Source organism: Dermacentor andersoni, chromosome 10, assembly GCF_023375885.2.
Source record: "Dermacentor andersoni chromosome 10, qqDerAnde1_hic_scaffold, whole genome shotgun sequence".
Taxonomy (NCBI): Eukaryota; Metazoa; Arthropoda; class Arachnida; order Ixodida; family Ixodidae; genus Dermacentor; species Dermacentor andersoni.
In genome coordinates, this window is record NC_092823.1 from 115,472,857 (window position 1) to 115,487,476 (window position 14,620).

At 46.1% G+C, this 14,620-nt stretch overlaps 1 long non-coding RNA gene across 1 annotated transcript in view; it reads left to right on the top strand.

Moving 5' to 3' along the window:
* Positions 1 to 14,620, top strand: part of LOC129387963 (uncharacterized) — a 137,024-nt gene that overhangs the window by 8,726 nt on the left and 113,678 nt on the right. Inside the window, exon 3 of the long non-coding RNA XR_011890652.1 lies at positions 4,885 to 5,131. This is a non-coding gene — a long non-coding RNA (uncharacterized lncRNA). The remainder of the gene's footprint in view (positions 1 to 4,884; positions 5,132 to 14,620) is intronic.

Here is a 14,620-nt window from a genome sequence, read left to right on the forward strand (position 1 = left end):
GATACAGTGGCTGTCGCAGAGTGCTGCCACCAGTCTAAGTGCACTGCGGTTCGCTGAGGACAACTGCGCTTGGCTTATGCTTAGCTCATCATAGGCACTAAAGGTGGAAGTTGTGGCGTCTATGTTAACATCCAAAACTAAATTTTAACTGCGCACCACGGTGACATTTAGAAGGCGGAGCGTTGTGACCACGCCTCACTGCACCGTAGCCTTCGCAGTACAAGGCATCGAAGAAAGAACGGAAGCACAGCGAAGGCCGTGTTTCATTGCCAATAACTCCGCTTCTGCTGAACGCATTCAAGTACTTTTTGTGGCAAAGTATTATGAAATAGCCTATTTTCACTTCGAGTGCCTTCCTCCACTTCAGTAAAAAAGTGGTTCAGGGCCCCTTTAAATATAGTTAAAAGCAGTGGCAGATGCATAGAGACAGAGATAATTTATTTGAAGGAAGGCAGAGAGGTCGGCCTGAGCTAGCATGCCCACCAGCAGCGCTTTTTCTCATTCATTTCCTGGCCAACGGGAATGGCGTGATACATCTACCAAAGACCAAGCAGGGCTTGGTGAAGGACTGTGGGGCACACTACCTCTAAACACTGCGAAAGAGCATTGTCCACAAGACTGTCCTGGCCCAACTTTTTTCAGGCATTCAGATGTCTGGAGAGGTGGGATGACACAGTGCCATAAGTTTTACAGACCAAAGTAACTTCCCGTTAGTTTATTTCTTTTGCAAGAGAAAAACACTGAGGGCTAGAACATTGGTGTCTGTATTTTTTTTTTTTTTGTCATCGCCCATTTTGCGCAAAGCTTTTGGTGCAAATGCATCAGGTCATGAATGCTCCATCGGCCAGGAAGAAGTCAGAGGCGAGACGATTCTCAAAAAAAGATCAGAGCAGAAGCTGAGGAACCAGTGCTGCATCATCGATAACTGAGTGGAGTTCTTGCGAGATTAGGCAGGACTAGCCATCCAGTCGGTTGAGCTGAAATAACGAACAAATTGTTTCAGTTACCTGGTGTTCCATGATGCAGTAATGAAACAAGAGGAAGGGTATGCCACTAGATGCTCCTATCAGCACTGCATTTTTTGCCTAAGTTGAAACAACAAATGTTTGTATATACAGGCTGCCTGAAAGCTGGGCGTGCTTCTTGAATGACTTGAAAATCTGCCCGACACATTCACTTAAAAAGTGATGCTTCTGCTATATCCTTTTAGTGCAATATTTCGTACCAGTTTCTACAACCACTGCTGTCCCTCTCCCAGGAATTCCTATAAGCATATTTATTCCTTACATTAAAAAAGAAATGCATATGTGATAACTTAAAATAGTCAGTTCTCAAATGAAGTTATTTAGCAGTAACTACTCGATTTGTATTCAAAACTCAAATATTTGTGCACCAATTTACCCAAGACCCACATTGGGCTTTGTCAAATGAGTCAAGAAATTGGCTGACAAAACATTGTCCATAGGTACTAACAGTCTCATCTGCTGGTACAGGCCAGGCTTTGTAGTGCTCATCGTGTGCTGGCAATTAAATAAATAATGTGTAATATTAGTGGCGATGTGTGCAGGAGCTACAGGAGGGGGAAAAACATTTTTATTGTCCAGCTTTTTTAGGAGGCCTTGTAGCCCCGGGCCTTGTTGGCCAGGAGCCTTTGGGTCGTGGAGGAGTCCTCAGCGGGCTGGATGACCCCAAGTTGCTCTGGGTTCAAGCTGAGCAGCGAGGTCTCCCACTGGTCAATGCTGGACATGTTACCTACCTTTTTCTGGGGCAGGCCTATGTCATATGATCTAAGTTGGCTTTTTCATTGCAGAATATACATAATTCTGATTATTGGCTCGGGTAGCAGTAGCTGTAGGCGACTGGGTACGGGTATGTATTTGTAGGAGACGCCAGGCCACCGCTTGCTTCTTGGTGAGTGATGGGTCTGCGTGGGCGCTACCAGCACCTCTCATATTTGTAGTGATTCGTAATTTCTAGATTGGTCACCATGCGGTCACTCCTCGGCCCCATCGGGGACGGCTCATCTGCTCGGCGTGCGAGTCCTCGCGCTACGTGATGAACGGCCTCATTCCCGGTGAGGGAAGAGTGTGCTGGTGCCCATATAATTAGTATTGATCGATAACTGGAGCTGATCGTTAGGGTTCTTAGTGCCTGTGGAGATATTCGTCCTCTGGCAAAGTTGCGTTTGGCCCTCTTAGAGCTGCTAATGATGCTTCTGGAATAAGTAGAGGCAATTGCCATTGCAATGTCTGCCTCTTCTGCTAGGTTGGTGGGGTTGTCTTTCACCACAGTGCTGTCAACCAGGGGCTTCCCGTCAGTGTCCACTGCAACAGCGGCCAGTCCTCTTGTCGTTATGTATGCCTCTACCTCATCAATGGCTTCTTGTTTTCTCCATCTGGCCCTCGTTACCTTGAGCTGCCCATAGTACGATGTCATCTGCATAGATTGTGTGCCTCAGCCCTTCAACCTTGTGTAATTTCCCAGGTAGCCCAATTAGCGCTACATTGAATAAGAAGGGTGAGAAGGCAGCCCTGCGGTGTGCCGTTGCTTCCCAGCTCTATTTCGTCTGACTTAATTGCTTTTAGTGTAATTTGTGCAGTTTAATCTGAGAGAAAGTCTTTAGTGTACTGATAAGTCCTCTGGCCCATGCCTAACATTTGGAGGTTCTCTAGAACTGCCTTCTGTGAGATGATGTCAGAAGCCTTAGTCAGGTCAAGGCTCAAGATAGCTTTCTTGCCTTGCGGCTCCAGGATCTTATGTTTGATTTCCCAGCCTGGATATCATGACAACTTGTGCAGTCTTCCACTGCTTTGGGAGTTTGCCGGGCTGAGGTTGATACCTCGTCTAAGTTTCTGAGCATCGTTTTGGTCACTCTGTTGGAGCCCGGTACCGACCCTGTGTGTAGGCTACTGACTTCCACCCAGACCTCGGCTTTCATGATGGGGCTGTCTAGTGCTATGTTCTCTTTGCCTGTGTATGGCTTCAGACTTTCCTTTGTCGTGTTGCCAATGTATTGTCTTTAATTTCCTTAACTAAGCCCTGGTCCTCTCCTGCGTAATTGTGCGTATTGACATTTAAGTCGGGCCTCTGCGTGCTTTTGCTGCTTGTTGAGTGCAAGCGAAAGCTAAGCATGTGCCACGTTTTGGCTAATGCCAATCGGCTTTCCACCTTGTGGCCTGTGTTTTTCCAATTCTGTCTAGTGATCCTGTGTACTTGATCCTTTATTTCTTTGTCTAATTTGGCTATCCCTCTGCGTTGTGTTCTGTTTAATAATTGTGATTTCCATCATTTCTGTAAGCTCTTTTTGGCTTACCACATGTGAAGTAATTTGCTATCTGCTTCCTTTAGGATAAATTTGGTGGCCTTCATTAGGCTGTGTTTGAGTGAATGTGTCCATGTGTCTATGTGTGTAATTGTCTAATCTGCTATAACCCCATAATTTTGCAGAAAGTATCCCAATCAGCGATGCCCAACTTCGTCTTTTCTTTTTATGGGTGGCCCAGTGTGTATTTTTGTGGCTGTAATGAAGGGATCACTGTCCAAGTACTCCTTTGTGTTACTCCATTTTGGGTCGTTCATGCTAATGAATGTGAAATATGGCGTGTTATCTGCGCATATGCCATTTCCTGTTCTCAAGGGAAATGGGGGGGGTCAGTGGCCGGCATAGAGCCTGCCTGCTGGGCGTCAAGACATAGGTTGCACACTTTGGCGGTCTCGTGGCGGGTAGCCCCATGCCATGTTCTCTGCATTAAAGTCGCCCACGGCTACCAAAGTCTGCCTCTTTGCTATTTCTAGAGATTTCCAAAATAGTGGTTCTATTTAAAAACAAAGGTTACGGTGCTAAGCATATGAGGACAAAGTGAGACAAACGACACATACAGGCACCAACTTCGAACAGTTGGAAGTTGGAGCCCGTATGTGTCTTGTGTCTCCCTTCATCCTCGTCTGCTTAGCGCTGTAACCTTTGTCAAGTCAGGAACCAACTAGCTCTGCAACAAGTTTTGTTAAAGCGGCTCTGTCCTCACTTTATGCCTTGGACTGCTACAGATGTTCAAAAAGAAGATGCTGCCTTCATCATTTTTGTTGTGAATTATCTCAATTAGCATGTGATCGATGCCTGACACCACAGTGTCTTCGATCGATGCTAGATTCCTATGTACTTGCGTAATGATGTGTGACTTGTATCCCGACAATTTTGACAGGCCCCGCATTTTTTGAAGTGCAATTATATCTGCATGTCCTTTCTAACGTTTTGATAAACTCTAGCAGGTTTCCCTGTTTCTGGTGATACCTGCCACAGTTCCATTGCCAGACATTTTTTATTTGGAGCCATTTTCGACTTATTGACCTCCCCCGAGGGCTTTGTTTCTTTCTTTAGAAGTCATTCGGTTTTAGTGCTTTGCCATAATTGGGCCTGCTCCTGCTGAGCGTCTTATTTCTCTAATCAAAACTTCAAGTGCTGTTGTGCGCGAGGCCGTTTCACTGGTCTTGGCTTCAACTGCGGCTACTCGGGCCTCTGTACGTGTTAATTGAGATTTGATTTTGCCAAATTGCTGCTACGTTGTCTTAGCGAGTTTGGGGAACATTTCTCTGATTGATTCGGGCTCCTCTGCTGCTTTACGCTTCTGTAGTGGTGCCATTGGCATGTTTTGCAGGGTTGGCGCCTTGCAAGCTGTGCATTTGGCTTGTTGTAGCTTGGCGTTCTCTTTACTGAGCGATGTATCTCATTTCTGTGCTTTACATTATAATGCGTCGCTAGCTCTGGCAGGTTCCTAATTTGTGTCACTTCCTGCTCTAATGCTTTGATTGTCTGACCAGCTGCCGAGTTGCCGTAGGTCATGTCTGCCCAGGTCTCCTTGTTGATGTTGTTCCCCTCACTGGCAGTGTTGGGACCGTGCGACGACTCGGGTGGTGACCTCGATCCGAACCTGGGCCTAAACTTGGACCTCGATTGGGACCGGGGCCTGCTGTCGCCTCTGTTGGTGGGAAGTCTCGGGTAGGAGCGGGAGTGGCTTCTGCCAGCCCCAACTTGGGGGTCACTCATCCTCTCCCTTGAATGGCTGGGTTTCTCTTCTGCTCTTGATTGCTGTTGCTGCTGCTGGGTCTTCTCCCATGCCCTCTTCTCGACCAGGTAAGGTGTTCAAAACTTATCTGGGGATTTTCTGTCTCCAGTGGGGTGCTCCTTGTCACAGAGAGCACATGTTGGATTGCATTGGTGGTTCTCTGCCAGGTTTAGGGCCTCGGCACCTCTTCTCTTCGGGCATTGAATACACATCAGCTCAGTGGCCAACCTGTGCACATGTAAAGCAAGTTTCTCCTTTTTGTAGAGGAGGAACCTCTGCTCCCTACCCCCTCCGTAGTAGATAAGTGGGAAACATACCGTATTTACACGATTGTAAGTCGACTCGAATGTAAGTCGACCCCCCCATATCGCGTGACCGAAAAAAAAAAAAAAAAGAGCATACCCGAGGGCGCATTCGAAAACAAAAATTTATTAGTAGCTGACATGGTCACTGGTCTACTCGTCTTCACTAGTGCTGCCATCGTCATCGTTGCTGCGGTCCCACAGCGCGTCGTGGTCCAGCGAAATTTCAAATTTGGCAAACGACCGCACCAGGACATCTTGCAGAACAGCAGCCCACGCCAAATGCACCCAACTACACACAGCCGTCAGGGAGGCTCTTTTGACAGGTCCGGTTGGCATAATTTCGCAGTCTTCTGCCGCCAGCCACTCGTTGTACTCACGGTAGAGCAGAACTTTAAAATTAAGGGGAAGGTCCGGGCTTGTTTCATGACCACGTCGCACTTCACTGGCAGGGACCGATCATGGATTTCAGCGACGTACGCCGCAAGCTTAGCCTACAGCTCCGGAAAGCGTCCAGACTTTGGCACGTGGGAAATTTCTCACTTGTTGTCACAGGTGAAAATTTCGCTTCGCTGCAGTCGCCACTCTCGCACCACCTGTTTAGAAACATCGAAATTGCGGCCCGCTGTGCAGTGATTTGTTTCTTTGGCGTAAAGGACGGCAGCCCTCTTGAACGCTGCTGTGAACGAGTGCCGAACGATTAGTGGGCCTGGAGCACTCGTGACGACTGGGGAAGCATAGAAGTAGCACGTAGCCGGCAGTCAAGTGGAACGCGTCAAACCAATACCATGCCAATACCAATGCCTTCAAACAGAGAAAGAAACCAGCGAGCGGTGTCTGCTCTTCCATGAACTACCGATACTCCCCGCAAGCGCCGCCGTTCTGAGGGTGCAGCCGCAAATGGGAACAGCGGCGCTTCCATCAACTATCGACACCCCCCCATGAGTGTTGCATGCACTGTAAAACTCTAAAGAATGTTGAAAAACCCTTCCGAAAAGCGAACAAACACGCGGGAAAAGATACGGGTAGGGCCATAGAGCAAACATAAAATTCTAACTACGTTGTAGCTCCCGTTGGTATCGCTTTTTTTGGCGGGACCATGTTTCGGTTTCGATTGTAAGTCGACCCCCCAACTTCTGACTTCCAAATTTAAAGAAAGGGGTCGACTTGCAATCGTGTAAATACGGTAGGTGCCCTCAAGGATGGTGATTATGTTGTACTAGCCCAATGTTGTAGCATCTAGTGCCGTGCGGTTTCTACTCATGAAACACTGAAGCAACTATTTGATGTCTAAAAGATCTAAACGGATAATTCAAAAGTCTAGTAGCTGTCTTGATGAAAACGTCTTGTAGCCATAGATGTCAAGAAGTACTTCAGTAAGCCCAGCTAACGTTACGCTAAAGGTTGGCTAACAGACATATTGACAAAAGCAACTGAAGACTTCTATTAGAAATCCATAAAATTTTGGTGGCAGCATTTACAGTAACACGAGGTTTATTTAACAAAAAGTTTATGCAGTTATTTATTTATTTGTTTAGTTATTTATTTAAAGAAATACTGCCAATCTGAATGCCAGACTTTATTTTAGGCAGGGATGAGTGACACATTGTAATTAACGTAACACAGAAAATACAGAACAGAATTAAATGTAGAGCTAATCTTACTGCAATGAAAAAAAAAATAAACAAAGAAGAAAAGTAATAATTGTATATAACGAAAGCCTGAATGATACACAAATCAAAACAAAGTTATATAGTACTACAGCACTATGATACAGCACCTAAGCACCGTAGGAGTAGCACCTACCACTTATGTAACATAATAAAAATGGCCGAGCCGATACAGTAACTGTACAAAAACGTAACATCCAATAACAAGTAAAACAACTTCGCACAACCTCACAGACAAAAGTGACGCACAGATGCCAGGCACAGTGCAGCAAATAATGCCGAGAGCAATAATAAGTAAACAGTTACTCTGAGTTACTCTGAGCAGTTACTCTGAGTGCATGGGGGTTAGAACAAAGTAAACCAAAGTAGAATTGTCGGCAAGACGGTGCAGGCAGGGCACGAACAAACGATTTCAGATCGGTCCTTTCGAGAATCTCCGGTGGTAAATTATTCCAGTCGTTAGTCGTATGAGGATAGAAAGAATACTTGTATGTATTGGTATGGCAGAGGTGTTCAGTAACTTTCGCAGGGTGAGACGAATGCGTTTCACGGCAGAGTATTGGTTTGATGTACTATCGGCCAAAAAAGTAAACGGACCACCGCTTACGTGGCCGGAGCGGCTGTGGGGCCACACCGGGGCGCTGCTATCTCGCTCCGCGCGCTCATGGCGAGAGTGCCCCGGGTGACGCCAGACTTCGCCCTCACTCTCACGCGGTGCCTTGTCACGCTTGATAAATTTCTAGTGCACCGTTTGGTTGCTGGCGGTCGCGAAGAAGGAAACAAGGCGAGTAAGCCAAGTCATCGCGGTCGAAGGCAACTTTTCATCGCACTGAGGGCCCCTTCAAGCCACGGAATGTTTCCATGAATAAACTTTCATGACTAACTATAGTTATTCCTATTCGTCTTCCCAATTATCTCTTCCTGGCCGTACTTTTGTAAAGGTTCATTATGGCCTACGCATTGTAGTATCTAATTAAAGCAGTTTTCAGAGGCGTCGCTGATGTTAATATTAAACGTAGTACTGGAGACAATGACGGAAAAGTGATCTCGACATATAAGCCGTGCCCGCAGTAAACCTTGCCGCCTGCAACTATCGCGCCGGCGTGAAAGAGCGCGCGTCACCGTACAAGCCGTTGCGGCTACTTGTGCGATGTTGCCTAAAATCGAGCAGCGGTGGACGCCGCCGACATGCACTAATATAAAAGATAAGGTGAATATGAACAAAACAACAATCAGAACGGGTCTCTGTTCCTTCTCAGTGCCGCGGTTTGTTGTCCGGCTGCCATTCGGCTCTGTGCGACAGCGCCATGTGCTGGACTACCGGCGATGCACGGTTTCCTTCGTCGCGACCACCAGCAGTAGAGCAATCGAACGGTGCACTAGAAATTTATCAAGCGTGGCAAGGCTCCGCGTGAGAGTGAGGACGAAGTCTGGCGTCACCTGGGGCACTCTCGCCGTCAGCGCGCGGAGCGAGATAGCAGCGCCCCGGTGTGGCCCCGCAGCCGCTCCGGCCACCTAAGTCGTGGTCCGTTTACTTTTTTGGCCGATAGTACTTACTTTTTTCTATTGCCAACTTGTTATTATATACAAGATAGAGTAGCTTCAGTCTTTCGTGATACCGTCTTGGTTCTAATGTTTCCAATTTTGCACTTTTCAAAAGAGCTGTTGGCGATGTGTTGTGTTGGTAGGCATTAAATATAAATCTTACGGCCTTCTTTTATACTGATTCAAGTTTATCTACTTTAACTTGTGTGTGTGCGAGTCTGAGACAGCCGACGCGTACTCTAGTACTGGTACAGTGAAACCTCGTTAAACCGTAGTCGGCCGGAGCTCGGAAAAAGTACGTACTAAACGGTAGTACTGTTTAACCGAAATAGCATGACATCGCCCACTTACCTGTAGAAAACGGAACTCAGAGAGAGTGCGATGAAAGGGGAAAAAACATGCAGTATTTATTCACTTCGCGCGACATAAGTGTTATTTTCGTTTGATGCCGCGGCGGCCTAGCACGACGACAGCAGCCTCAAACTTACTCAAGCTGCGTGCCAGCTTCTCAGCCAGCCCCCCTCCTCTCGGCAAACACTCGCACGGCAGATTCCTCGTTGGCGTTACGTATTCTCCGTGCACGCGCGCACTAGTGCTGCATAAGTTCCGGGGCGCCTTTTTCATTGCCGGGTGCCGGAGTTCGGAAAACTTTTCGTTTGGAATAGTTACGTTATCGCGCCCCTGTTCTCGTTGCGACGATTGCATTCACGAGGCTGACGTAACGCGCAGCTTCTGCCACTGTCGGGCCTGAATCGCCCGTGCTGTCGCTTTCCGTGTCGTCCTCATCACTGTCGCTAGTCGACACTTCGGCAACAACAGAGGCAACGATGGCGAAAAGTCGAACCTCGTAGCCGACCTCTCTTCGCGGTCGCAGCAGCGCTGCCGAGCAACTTCGCATTCCAAATGCCACACACTGTAGTCAACAGCAGATCCATGTCGCGGGCCAGCGCCGACTTCTTCGTGTCACGTTCGATAGCACGGACGATGTCTAATTTTTCTTCTATGCTTAGCACCCGGCGTCTTTTTTATCCGAGCTTCGGCATGACGCGAGTCCTCGCTTGCACGACGCCATAGCGCTCTCTCGCTCTCTGGCTTGGCGTCGAAATGATGTTGATGTTGATGCGGCTTCACGTGCAAACGCACAGGGCGCTTGGAGGCCGTTGTACTGATCTCTGAGGCTTGTTGTTCTGCCGGACCGCCCGGTGGAGACGACGCACCGCCGTGTTTGCGCAACGAAAAGTGGAAACGCTACGTTTTAACCGATGCGTACGCAATAAGCTGGTACGGTTTATGCGGATACTAAATACATTATGTTCAATGGCCGCTGAGTCGGGGAATTGACTTTACTACTTTTAAACCGAAACTACTGTTTAAGCGGGTACGGTTTAACGAGGTTTTACTGTATTACTTGTTTTATAGTTTTAGTTTATTTTAGTTTTTTTTTTGTACTACTTGTTTTATAGTTTTATGGTATGTTTTATAGGCAAGAAGTTTAATTTCATGTGTTGCCTTAGTTAGTGCCCATCTTAAGCATCCTAGTTTTCTCAAAGCCTTTCTTTTTTCAATGTACAATACATGTTCATTTCATCTTCCAAGGCCAAGGTACGTATATACTGAAACAAAAGAAAGCAATGATTGCCCAGGTTGTATTGGAATTTTAAAGGGTCTTTCTTGCGGGTTATAGTCATCGCCACAGTTTTTTCCGGTTTAGTGTTCATTTGCCATGTTGAGCACCAATTTTGAATTTTAGCTCAGGAGCTATTCAGAAGAACTTGATCACTCTAGGTGTTAACTTCTCCTATAGCACACAGTCACCAGCGAAAAGGCATATCTTGGCAGGAATATCGTGGACAATATCATTAATAAAAATCAAAAAGAAGAGAGACCCGAGGATAGATCCCTGTGGTATGCCGAATGAACAGGCACAGATGGTGAATTGCTGCCATTAACCATGATGCACTGATGCCTGCAGTTTAGACATGCTTCGATCCGAGCTAATAGAGAGTCATTTTTCAGAATTGGTTTTAGTTTGATAAGAGCACGGTGTGAAACATGATCAAGTGCTTTTTCGAAATCTAAAAATAGGATATCAATTTGGCTCTGTTCGTCTATGCAAATGGCAAGATCGTGAACCACTTCGAAGAACTGCGTGACTGTTCACAAACCGCATCGGAAACCATGCTGATGACTGTCTATTGAACCATTACTTTCTATGAACACATAAATGTGCTTGAATGTTATGTGCTCCAGTACTTTAACACATGTGCATAACAGCGATATAGGTCTTTACATGGATGGCATGGACTGGTTTCTTTTTGGTATGGGAGTTATTTTGGTGTGGTGCCAGTCATGGGGAAGTTCTGCTCGAGCAAGGAATATGTGAAATAATAGATTCAGATACTTAGAACACCATTCTGCGTATCTTACTAAAAAGGCGGTTGGTATGTTGTCGATTCCGCTAGATTTCTTATCATCTAGTTAGGCAAAAGGGAAAGCACACCCTCCTCTTCTATATGAATGTTGTCAATTGATGGTAACTCATGGAATGAAAGAAACTACCGTTATCACTGGCAAAAACCGAGCAGAAATATTAATTTAGAATGCATGTAATTTCTGAGCTGTCAGTCACAGCAGTAATGTTTATAACAAGATTAGGTACTGATCTTTTCTTTGGTGAAAGATACCTCCAAAATTTCACTGGGGACGAAGAAATAAAATTTTTTAGTTGCACATTTTGGTAGTGAGCTTTGGCGCCGGCAATACAATTTGTCAGCTGTAATCTCTGTGCACAAATCTGATTGCTTGCAGATGCTGTTTTACGTTGCTTTAATTTTTGTTACGCCTTTTTCAGTCTTCGTCCCATGCGCCATATTTCTTTGGTCATCCAGGGGTTTACATTCCAAGTTATTTTCCACTTACGGTGGTACAAAGTCGTCAATGCATTTTATTTATTTATTTTGGAATACTGTCAATCCCTTCTTGGGATTTTTACAGGAGAGGGCAAAACATACAAATACAGGTTCAGTGCTAACATATATATTTTTAAGAGTCAAAAATAAAGGCAAAACATGCAATACACATGACACTAATAAATAAAACTGATGATGGCACTTGAATACAATAATCACACTGACAGGGACACTTTAATATAAGATCATAAACAAGGTTATGCTGAGAGGAATGTAAGCACAGAGCTCTGGTTCGCTGGGCCGTGACTGATGGATGCAAGCGTTTCCAATCTCTGAAAACTTGAGGAAAAGAGAATATCGGAAAGTATTACTGTGACAGAAATATTCTTCAAGGGTGAGTGCATGCGTGTGACATGTTAGTCTTGTAGTGTTTATCCGAACAAAATCTGTGGGAGACATCTTTAATGCATTATTAAGCAGTAAATACAAAAACTTTAGACGGTGTAATTTAGCTCGGCTGGACAACGTATGAAGCCCAGCCGTGCGTAAAAGATCTGTGGGTGAATGCATGCGTCCATAGCAGTTGAAGATAACGCGCACGCTTTCCTTTGAACCATTTAGAGTGTTTTAAAACATTGTTTTTAGTGTGGGGGAACCAAGCCATGTTAGCGTATTCTAAGACCGGACGGATAAAGGTGACATAAGCTAGAAGTTTTCTATCAGATGTAGAATGACGAAGGGCCCTTTTAAGAAAAAATAACTTGTTCATTGCTTTGCTAGCTATGCTTTGAACATGCGTAGTCCAGTTTAAGTCAGAAGTGATGACTACACCCAGGTACCTATATTCAGTCACACTACTGATATTCACATTATTGCAAGAGTATACGTAATGTAATTTACACTTTTTCCTTGTAATGGACATAGAGACCGTTTTTTCGAAATTAATTACCATCTGCCATTTATTACACCACTCGGCAATTTTTCCAAGAGCGTTAAGTTTTTCCTGGTCATTAGAGTCTTTTATTTCTTGGTATAGCACGCAGTCATCCACAAATAGTCGCGTTTTTACATCAGTTTCATTTCATATGTCGTTAATAAAAAGTAGAAACAACAGCGGGGCTAAAACTGTACCTTGAGGTACTCCTGAAAGAACAGGTACTAACTTGGAGGCATGATGGTCGTATTGCACAAATTGGTAACGATCAGAGAGGTAATTATAAATCCATCGTACCAATGGTCCATCGCCAAATATCGTTTTAATTTTAAAGTGGAGTTTAGTATGAGAGGCTCTGTCAAAGGCCTTCGATAGATCCAAGAAAAAAGCATCTATTTGCGACTGATTGTCGAGGCTTTGTGCAAAATCATGCATAATTTCTACTAGTTGCGTAGTGGTTGACAAGCCACTACAAAATCCATGTTGGCTTCTGTGGAGTATGTTATTGACTTTGACAAAATTTGTCATAAATTTCAAAATTATGTGCTCCAGCAATTTGCAACATGTACATGTCAGTAATATTGGTCGATAATTAGCTGCCGATAAAACATTGCCAGATTTATGCACCGGAACTATTTTCGCTAGTTTCCACTCAGCAGAAAGGCTACACTCATCGATTGATTTTTGATATATCAGGCAGAAGTATTTACTTATAGGCTCGGCATACCACTTGAGAAATTTGTTCGGGATTCCATCTGGTCCGTCACATTTCTTATCATCCCTGTTTAACAACATCATAAGCACTCCCGCCTCTGATATTAGGGGAGTACCTGTCAGCGTGGTCTTACATTCGAATTCGAGGGCAAGGTCAGAGCAGTCGTCATGTGTGAACACTGACTGAAAGTGAGTGTTAAAAGTGTCAGCTTCAATTCCTTCAGTGCATTTTGTCTCGCTGTTTGTGCGTTGGGAACTTACCGTATAATGCGGAATATAGGTCGAGGCGGAATATAGGTCGACCCCCTTACATTGAAGCAAAGAAGTCAACATAAAAATTATAAGGCACAAAACTTTGTTTTATTTAGTGGTGCCGCCAGAGTCGTCACCTGCTCATTCGTCTGAGCTGTCTGAATTCTCGTCCGAAGATGGCTGCTTTTCGCTGGCTGCGTCCCACAACATGTCATCCTCGGTGCCGTCCAAGGAGTTGCTAATGCAGCACTTCTTGAATGCCCGCACCACCATATCGTCGGGCAGCGAGCGCCAAGCCTGCGACACCCATGTGGCCACAGTTGCGAGAGGCGGCCTGCGCAGCCGGCCGGTTGGAGTCGCCGGTTGTCGCCGGCCATCCACTGATTATATTGTTCACGGACACGGTCTTTAAAGGGCTTGTTGAGCACAACGTCCAGTGGCTGAAGGGTTGAGGTCATGCCTCCCGGAATGACGGCGAGTTCCATCCTCCTGTCGCGGAGTGCCTGCTTCACACCTGCTGTCAAGTGCCCGCGAAAGGCATCCAAGATGAGCATGCTCGGACACTGCAGGAGTGCGCCGGGTCGCCGATTCCAGACGGTCTTAATTTATTTGAGCATGAGGGCCTCGTCCATATAGCCCTTTTCATTCACGCGAACGACAACATCCCGCGGGAAAGCCTCTTTCGGCAGCGTCTTCCTCTTGAATATTATGTACAGGGGCAGCTTTCTGCCATCTGCAGTACACGCGAGCATCACCGTGAAGCGCAAATGCTCGTTCCCCGTAGAAAGAAGCTTGACTTCTATTGCGCCGTGTTCGCACACTGTGGTGGGCGACGGCGTGTCGAACCACACCGGCGTTTCATCAGCGTTGCCGATCTGTCCCAACGTGTAGCCATGCTGCTGCCGGAGACGGATAACATAGCGCTGGAATTCGACCAGCTTGTCCTCGTATGCCTCTGGCAGCTTCTGGCAGATTGATGTGCGCCGTCGAAGTGCAAATCCCTTGCGTCGCATAAAGCGACGAACCCAATAAATGGAGCCCTTGAATTGTTCCTTGGGCAGTCCGGATTCTCGGGCGATCTCAATAGCTTTGATGCGGATGAGTTCCGCTGTCACTGGCAGTGATCTGGCACGATCCTCGCGGACGAAATCCGCCACCTTGTCTTCGAGCTGCGGGTGCACCGCGCGGCGCCCGCGAAAGGACGTCTTCCGCGCGTTGCAGGCAGACAGCT